Genomic DNA, 9,099 nt, shown 5'->3' with positions numbered 1-9,099 from the left:
TTAGGTGTCTAGTCACTCAAAAGCCAATGGCTTCTCAATTCTTGAACCTCCTGGTTACAAATTGTCATTTGCCAACTGAGTTCTTCTTACTGCAGTATATTTTAAATTCATAAACATGATTGATTTGTTTTGCTTTAATTAGCAGTGCTTTAATTTAATTACAAATTATGTTTCAAAGTGCCATTTTTAACATGAAAGCTTCAATTGTTAAATAATTTGGTGTCATAATCATAACTGAATTTTTTCAGTTGTATATGAATAGGAGGATAATATTTATCATCATAGTACACATATAATTTAGAATTTAGATACGGCCAGTGGCAATTTTGACAGTTTATTCACATTGTTAAGAATCATTTTCCCAGACTGTATTTCCATTCTTGCTTTATGCTGTTGAGTCGTCCCTGATCCCTAGCGATGCCATGGACACATCTCTCCCAGAACGTCCCACTCTCCATCTGCAATCGTTCTGGTAGTGTATCCAGAGAGTTTTCCTGGGAAAATTATAGAAGTGGTTTACCATTGCCGCCTTCCACGCAGTAAAATTGAATCTCCATCCTCGATTCTCTCCTTGTCGCTACTGCCCAGCACAGGGGAGTTTTGACTTGTAGCAGATGGTCTTCCACTCGCTAGCCACTGCCCAAGCTAGAAATGGAATGGGTAGGCCTCTGCTTGACTCTCCCTCCAGTAGTTGAGACTGGTAGAGGACTGGAAACTCTCCAGCTGTGACCCTGAGAAGGGATTTCCATTCTAGCCAATGATATATGAGGATAAAAAGACTGTAAGGTGATTCCTAAAATAATACCATTAAGATTGTTTTAAAAATTTATTTTTATGGTATTTAAGTGCTTACTATATGCCAGGCACTGTACTAAGCACAGGGGTAGATACAAGCTAATCAGTTTGGACACATTCCGTATCCCACATGGAGCGCACAGCTTTACTCCCCATTTTACAGATAAGGGAAGTGAGGCACAGAGAAGCGAAGCGACTTGCACGAAGTCATACAACAGACTCGTGGCAGAGCCTAAATTAGAACTCATGACCTTCTGTCCCGAGGCTCCTGTTCTATCCTCGAGGTCATATCTTTTTAGATGTGAATTAACCAATTGCCATCTCAAAAACTAGATTGGCATATGATGCTGTGGGGGGGGGGACACTTGGGAGCATCTCACAATCATTAATTATTGTATTTACTAAGAGTTTAGTAGGTGCCAATCAAGTCAAATCAAATTAGAAACAATTCCCAACTCACATAGAGCTCATAATTTAAAAGAGAGATGGGGGGTGGATGGGCAGAGGTATCAATTTTTTATAAATAAGGTGAGTCTTATGGTAACAGAGATGGTCAGGACACCTGACTTCCAGTTCTGTGCTCTTTCCCCTAGGCAATCCTGCCTTCCTCTAGACTGTGAGCTCGTTGTGGGCAGGGAATGTCTGTTTATTGTTGTATTATACTCTCCCAAGTAGTTCAGTCCATTGCTCACAGTAGGTACTCAATAAATACAATTGAATGAAGGAACTCCAGGTATCATATATGCTACTGTTTTTTTGATGGGATGAGAGCAATTTAATAAGGTTTCTTTTGCCGGTGGAGAAGGTCAGGTGATTTGACATTCTGATTTTGAGAAGACACAAAGCACAATATTGTTAATCTATCAGGAACATTTATTGAGTGCCTACTTTCTGCAAAGCGCTTTACTAAACATTTGTGAAGTACAAATAGAGTTGGACGGCAAAATCCCTGCCATGAAAGAGTTTCCAGTCTCGAATGGGAGGAAAACATGTGGCCTAATGAAAACTGTGCAGGATGAGAAGTCAGGAGATGTGGGTTCTAATCCTGTCTCTACCACTTGTCTGATTAGGGACCCTGGACAAGTCACTTGGCAGTTCTGTGCCTCAGTTTCTTCATCTGTAAAAATGGGGAGTTAAATACTCATTCTCCCTCCTCCTTAGACAGTGAACCCCATGTGAGACAGGGTCTTTGCTTGTTCTGATTACAGTCTAACTAACCCAGTGCTTGGTACACAACACTTGGACAAATACAATTATTATTATTTTCATTAATTAGAAAGAAAGAAGACATAGAGTAGGAAAATATGTACGTGCAATCTATTTGGGAGAAAAGGGAGCAAGATAACTCATGGGCTTAGGTGGCACTGAATGCTGAGTGAACAGGTTAGGAGGATATAGAGTAAGGATGAATATTCAGTCAGGGTAGGCCTCCTGGAGAAGATGTGATTTCAGAAGGACTTTGAAGATGAGGAGAGCGGTATTCTGTTGGCTCTGAAGGGAGAGGGAGCTCAACTGTCCACAAGTTATGGCTTTCAAAATACACCAAGATTATCAGCTCTTGCTCTCCGTGAACTGCTAGTTTCTCATTTGAACTTTACATGAAATTGAGTATTTTCTCAGCAAACCTGAGGGAAAAAGCCATGATTAAAATTTGCTATTCGAAGGTTTAGCTTAAATAAGTTTCATCCCCATCACTTATGAGCCACTGAATCAATGTTTGATGTAATCTACCTCTGTTGGACTGGAGATATTCAAAGGATGAAAGACAAAAAGATCGCCAAACAACTGCCGTCTGACGAACTCAGAGCAGGTGAGCAAAATTAATCCTTCAAGGACAGACAAACTTTTCTTCAATGACACACACCCACTGATACAAAGACACATACATGTTGCCAAAAAGATGTGCACCCATACACACACACACACACCTCACAGCCTGTATCAGGCGGAGGAGGCTTTAGTCATTATCGTACAGGTGAGGAAACTGAGGAACAGAGAAGCTGAGTGACTTTCCCAAGGTCAAACAGCAGGCAAGTGGTGGAGCCAGAATTAGGCTTCCGGGCCTTTGCTCTTCTTACTAGACCATACTCCTTCTCTACTACCCCAAAGACACAGAAACTTTGCTAAGATGCACTGACATTGCTACAATTCTGAATCTCCTCTTGTCTCAGGGACACTTCCACTTGTATTGCAATCAATGCAGTGACTATTTTGTGGGGTGGTGGATGAAATGGAATTTAGGGAGTTGCTTATTTAGGCAGGCTGGAACTAGCGGTAAGTGATAGTCTCACTTCTATTTCCTCATTTGTAAAATGTAGATCAGATACCTGTTCTCCCTTCCCCTTTGACTGTAGGCCTGAGACTGTGATCATCTATCTACCCCAGCTTTTACAATAAGGCTTGGCACCTAGTAAGTGTTTAGCAAATACCACAACTATAGGGAAAATGTTTTGGGGACAGAGTTAAAAACCCTGAGAAAACACCAAGACTTTGAGTTTAACTAGGAATTTTTAATGACTATTCCTTGAGATAGCTCCCTGTCATTTAATACCTATGGAATTATGGATCGAATTCCTTTTGAATATCATTCCACACTTTTTTTTTCCTTCTAGATGCTCATGTGAATCATTAATGCCAAGATACTGCAGACTGGAAACCCCTAGATTAGGCTGTTAGGGTTCCGAGTATGTGGACTTTCAGCATAGGCCAACTGGAGATTACACTTATCAGTGAACCCAACAGCCCATTTTATAAGCAGAACTTCATTTTACAAGCATGGTTTATTGAGTGTCAACAAGACACTAACTACTATAGAAAAAAATTGATGTCGGCAGTATCCCTTGGCCTTTAAGACTTTACAAGTTAGAAATATCAGGAAAGAAAATACCAGATGGGAAGTTTCAAGAAAGAAAAGGTACTTCCTTTGTATCCCTCATGTTTCTCCATTTCTTTTGAACTGCTTCTTGCACCATCTTCTGTCCTTGGGAAGTTTTCATGTTTTGTTTTTTTTTGTTGCTGTTGTTTTGTTTTTTTAATTGGTATTCATCTGTGGTTGATGGGATAACTAGAACGTCATAGCTGCATGAGGAATATTCAACACCAATTTAAATGATGTTACATTGAGTCAAACCAAATGGTTGGTTGGCCAGGGTTTTCAGCAGAAACTGTCAACAATTACTGTCCCCCCACTTCAAAGCTTTATACTTTATACTTAGTCACCCTCCTGTAACTAAACCCTCCTTTTCTCTTCTCCCACTCCCTTCTGTGTCACCCTGACCTGCTCTCTTTATTTACCCCACTTCCCAGCCCCACAGTTCTTATCTATATATCTGTAATTCATTTACTTATATTAATATCTATCTCCCCCTCTAGACTGTAAGCTCACTGTGGGCAGGGATTGTGTCTATTTATTGTTCTAGTGTACTCTACCAAGTGCTTAGTGGCTTAGTGATAAGAGCACCGGCTTGGGAGTCAAAGGTCGTGTATTCTAATCCCGGCTCTGCCACTTATCAGCTATGTGACTTTGGGCAAGTCACCTAACTTCTCTGTGCCTCATTTGCCTCATCTGTAAAATGGGGATTAAGACTGGGAGCCCCATGTGGGACAACCTGATTACCTTGTATCTACCCCAGCGCTTAGAACAGTAATTGTAATCTATATGTTGCCAACTTGTACTTCCCAAGCACTTAGTACAGTGCTCTGCACACAGTAAGTGCTCAATAAATATGATTGATTGATTGATGGATTAATTGGCACATAGTAAGTGCTTAACAAATACCATAATTATTAATTATTATTATAATGCTCTGCACACAGTAAGCGCTCAATAAGTATGATTGAATGGATGAACTGGCCAGGAGAGCTTCCAGTTCCCCACTCCTCCCACTGTCCCATGGGCCACCTAATTCTGTTTCCCTCCACCTGAGATTATCCCCATTGCTCACCATCATAGCTCAAACAGAACTGTTAGATCTGGACAGTGGAGAACAAAGAAGCAGAAGTAACAGAGCAGAGAACTAGAGGAGTAACATGACCTTGCGGAAAGCATACAGACCTTGGAGTCAGAGGGCTCTAATTTTGGCTCCACCATGTTCCTGCTGTGTGACCTTGGACAAGTAACTTACCTTCTTTGGGTCTCAGTTCTCTCATCTGTAAAATGAGTATTCAATGCCTGTTCTCCTTCTTACTTAAACTGTGAACCCCATCTGGGACTTGATTATCTTGTATCTATGTCAGCACTTAGGGCAGCACTTGGCACACAGTAAGGGCTTAACAAATACCACAGGCATTTAATTATTATTATCATCATTATATTCATTATTATTACAAGGTCTTGGTGCAGATAGCATGTTAGACTGATCCCCAAAACAGAACAGCAATAGAGAAGGACAGTAGAAAAGTAGGTTGGTAAATACCTCCATCCCTATTTGTCACCCAATTCCCTTTCTATATCCTCCCTTTTAATAATAATAATGATAATGATACTAATGGCATTTGTTAAGCACTTACTATGTGCCAAGCACTGTTCTAAGTGCTGGGGAGGATACAAGGTAATCAGGTTGTCCCACGTGGGGCTCACAGTTTTGACCCCCATTTTACAGATGAGATAACTGAAGCACAACGAAGTGAAGTGATTTGCCCAAAGTCGCACAGCTGACAAGTGGCAGAGTTAAGATTAGAACCCATGCCCTCTGACACCCAAGCCCAGGTTCCTTCCACTGAGCCACGCTGCTTCTCCCTCTCCCCTATTCCATTCATTATTTTTCTCCTTCCCATCTCTTTTTCTTCCTTTCTATTATTTGTCTGTAAATCAATCAGTTGTATTTATTACTACTACAAAGTGCAGAGAACTGTATTAAGTACTTGGGAGAGTACAATACAATAGAATTAGCAGACCTGTTCCCTGCCCATAACGAGCTTAGAATCTAGAGGGGGAAACATATATTAATATACATAACTAATTTAGAATATATAATTTAAAGATATGTGCGTAAGTGCTATGGGGTTGAGGGTGGGGTAAATATTAAATGCCAAAGGTGACAGATCCAAGTGCACAGATGACACAGAAGGCACAGCAAGCCACAGAATGGAGGGACTAATTGGGGAAGGCCTCTTGGAGGAGATGGGACCTTAATAATCCTTTTAAAGTGGGGAGAGTGGTTGTCTAGTGTATATAAAATGGGATGAAGTCCCAGGATTTGGGGAGAATGTGGGAAATCAATCAATCAATCAATCATATTTATTGAGTGCTTACTGTGTGCAGAGCACTGTACTAAGCACTTGGGAAGTACAAAAGCACTTGGGAAGTACAAAGCACTGGGAAGTACAAAAGCACTTGGGAAGTACAAAAGCACTTGGGAAGTACAAGGAAATGGAGGCAAAAGAGACAAGATTGGGGCACAGCCAGGAATCTGGAATTTGGAGGAGTGGAATGTGCATGCTGGACTGGAGTAGGAGATCATGAGGTAAGGGAATAATAATAATAATGGCATTTATTAAGCGCTTACTATGTGCAAAGCACCATTCTAATCTCTGGGGAGGTTACAAGGTGATCAGCTTGTCCCACGGGGGGCTCACAGTCTTCATCCCCATTTGACAGATGAGGTAACTGAGGCACAGAGAAGTTAAGTGACTTGCCCAAAGTCACACAGCTGACAACTGGCAGAGCCGGGATTTGAACCCATGGCCTCTGACTCCAAAGCCCAGGCTCTTTCCACTGAGCCATGCTGCTTCTCTAAGGTAGGAGGTAGGATGGGGTGAGCTGATTGAGAGCATTAAAGCACTCTGATTGGAGGTGGAAGGACAGCCATTGGAGGTTCTTGAGGAGTGAAGAGAAATGGACTAAATGTTTGGGGTTTTTTTAGAAAAAGAAATCTGTGCAGCAAAGTGAAGTATGTACTGGAGTGGGGAGAGATAGGAGTCCAGGGAGTTAGTGAGGAGGCTGATGCAGTAGTCCAGGGAGGCAGGGTGGGTAGGGTAATACTAATAATAATAATGGCATTTATTAAGCGCTTACTGTGTGCAAAGCCCTGTTCTAAGCGCTGGGGAGGTTACAAGGTGATCAGGTTGTCCCACGGGGGGTTCACAGTCTTCATCCCCATTTTACAGATGAGGGACTGAGGGGCTCACAGTCTTCATCCCCATTTTACAGATGAGGTAACTAAGGCACAGAGAAGTGAAGTGACTTGCCCGAAGTCACACAGCTGACAAGTGGCGGAGCTGGGATTTGAACCCATGACCTCTGCCTCCAAAGCCCGGGCTCTTTCCACTGAGCCAAACTGCTTCTCTTTAGTGCTTGCATTAGTGTAAAAGCAATTTGGATGGAGAGAAAATGGTGGATTTTGTCCCTCTTTCTTAATTTCTCTCCCACTTTCTTTTTCTCCTCTCCAAGTGCTTGGGAGAGTAAAATAGCAAAAGTAGACACAATCTCAGCCTTCAAGGAGCTTACATTCTAGCTGGGGAGATAGATATACAAAAAGAGATTATGAAAAAGTTTCTTTATTACAGATTAGCCTGCATCTGAAACTGATATTTATTTCTCTTGCACCCATCTCTAATTCTCTTTCCAATAATCCCTTGAGAATAATCTCACCCCTGAATCTGGGATCAAAACATCACTGGGTAAGTATTTGTCTTTTTTTGACCAATTCTGAATATAAAAGTAAATTGAATTAGATCAAATGATATCATCTGGGTGCTTAAATATTCTCATGAATCCACAACTGTTTTGTCATTCTAATAATGCAAGTAATGATTCCACAAAATAGTAACTTCACAAAGATAATTCATGGCATTTATTATGTTTAAAATGAGCTATTTTTCAAAAGTTCAGGTCTGAAATAATTGCATTCTTTGTGCAAACTCTAATCGATCTTCCAGATGAAGTGAAGTATGTCAAAGCATGACCCTATTTTATTTTTTTAAAGTCTCAAGATGCATTTCGTGACCCTATTCACTGAAGATTTGGATTGTTTTTTATCAGCAGCATCATTTAAATGCCAGTGTTCTACGGTCTTTGGGGCTGAAATGGTTGTGAATTTTTTTGATGGTTGATAAAAATAAAACCCCAGCTAATGGTCAGAGTGTCCCTCTTCAAAGTGAGGCTGATGTGCCAAACAGCTCTTGAGCACAAACTCCCACTTGTGACAATCCGTTTCAGACTCAGAGATTCTGCTTGGAGCCTAAGATGACACTTCCTGTCTGATTTTACTCAAGTAATCTGAGTTTTGAACTCATATATTTAGAGACAGAAGTCTGCTGCACAAAATCATGCCTTGCTTTCAACACTATCTACCGGGTGAACTGCTTGGATTTTCCATTCCCTGGGGTTGATATTTCTAAAATGCCGGGGATTCTGTAGACATCCCATAGGAATAACGTTAACCATCTTCTAGTGCAATTGAGGCAGCTTCTGTATTTTGATACCATTCGTTCAATTGTATTTACTGAGTGCTTACTGCATGCGAAGCACTGTACTAAGCGCTTGGGAGACTACAAGAAGCAGCGTGGCTCAGTGGAAAGAGCACGGGCTTTGGAGTCAGCGGTCATGGGTTCAAATCCCGGCTCCGCTGCATGTCTGCCGTGTGACCTTGGGCAAGTCACTTAACTTCTCTGAGCCTCAGTTACCTCATCTGTCAAATGGGGATTGACTGTGAGCCCCACGTGGGACAACCTGATCATCTTGTATCCCCTCCAGCGCTTAGAACAGTGCTTTGTACATAGTAAGTGCTTAACAAATGCCATTATTATTATTATTATTATTACAATATAACAACAGACACATTCCTGCCCACAACGAGTTCACAGTCTGGGGGGGGATGGGGACGACAGACATTAATAGGAATAAATAAATAGATAAATAAATAAAAAACATATATAAAGATATAGAAATATGTGCTGTGGGGATGGGAGGGGGGATAAATGAAAGAGCAAATAAGAGTGGTGCAGAACAGAATGGGAGAAAAGGAGAAGAGGAGAAGAGGAGAGGAGGACTTAGGGAAGGCTTCTTGGAGGTGGTGTGCCTTCAAAAAGGCTTTGAAGTGGGGGAGAGCAATCATCTGTCTGATATGAAGAGGGAGGGCGTTCCAGGCCAGAGGTAGGATGTGGGCGAATGGCCGGTTGCGAGATAGACGAGAGAGGAACAGTGAGAAGATGAATAGTAGAAGAGAGAAGTACATGCGCTGGGCTGGAATAGGAGAGCATTCATTCAGTCGTATTTACTGAGCGCTTACTGTGTGCAGAGCACTGTAGTAATAGCTTGCACTGTACTCAGCAGGTGAGGTAGGAGGGTGGGACAACCTGATC

General features: G+C 41.6%; 1 non-coding gene across 1 annotated transcript; it reads right to left on the bottom strand.

The window, feature by feature from the left end:
• Positions 1-603: 603 nt before the first annotated feature.
• LOC119930191 lies at positions 604-741 on the bottom strand. Its single transcript, XR_005451679.1, has one exon. It is a non-coding gene; the product is annotated as a small nucleolar RNA SNORA7 (small nucleolar RNA).
• Between the last annotated feature and the right edge of the window lie 8,358 nt (positions 742-9,099).

This window comes from Tachyglossus aculeatus, chromosome 6 (genome assembly GCF_015852505.1).
Source record: "Tachyglossus aculeatus isolate mTacAcu1 chromosome 6, mTacAcu1.pri, whole genome shotgun sequence".
NCBI classification, from domain to species: domain Eukaryota; kingdom Metazoa; phylum Chordata; class Mammalia; order Monotremata; family Tachyglossidae; genus Tachyglossus; species Tachyglossus aculeatus.
The sequence above is the reverse complement of the archived record's forward strand: the minus strand, read 5'-3'. Positions and strand labels throughout refer to the sequence as shown.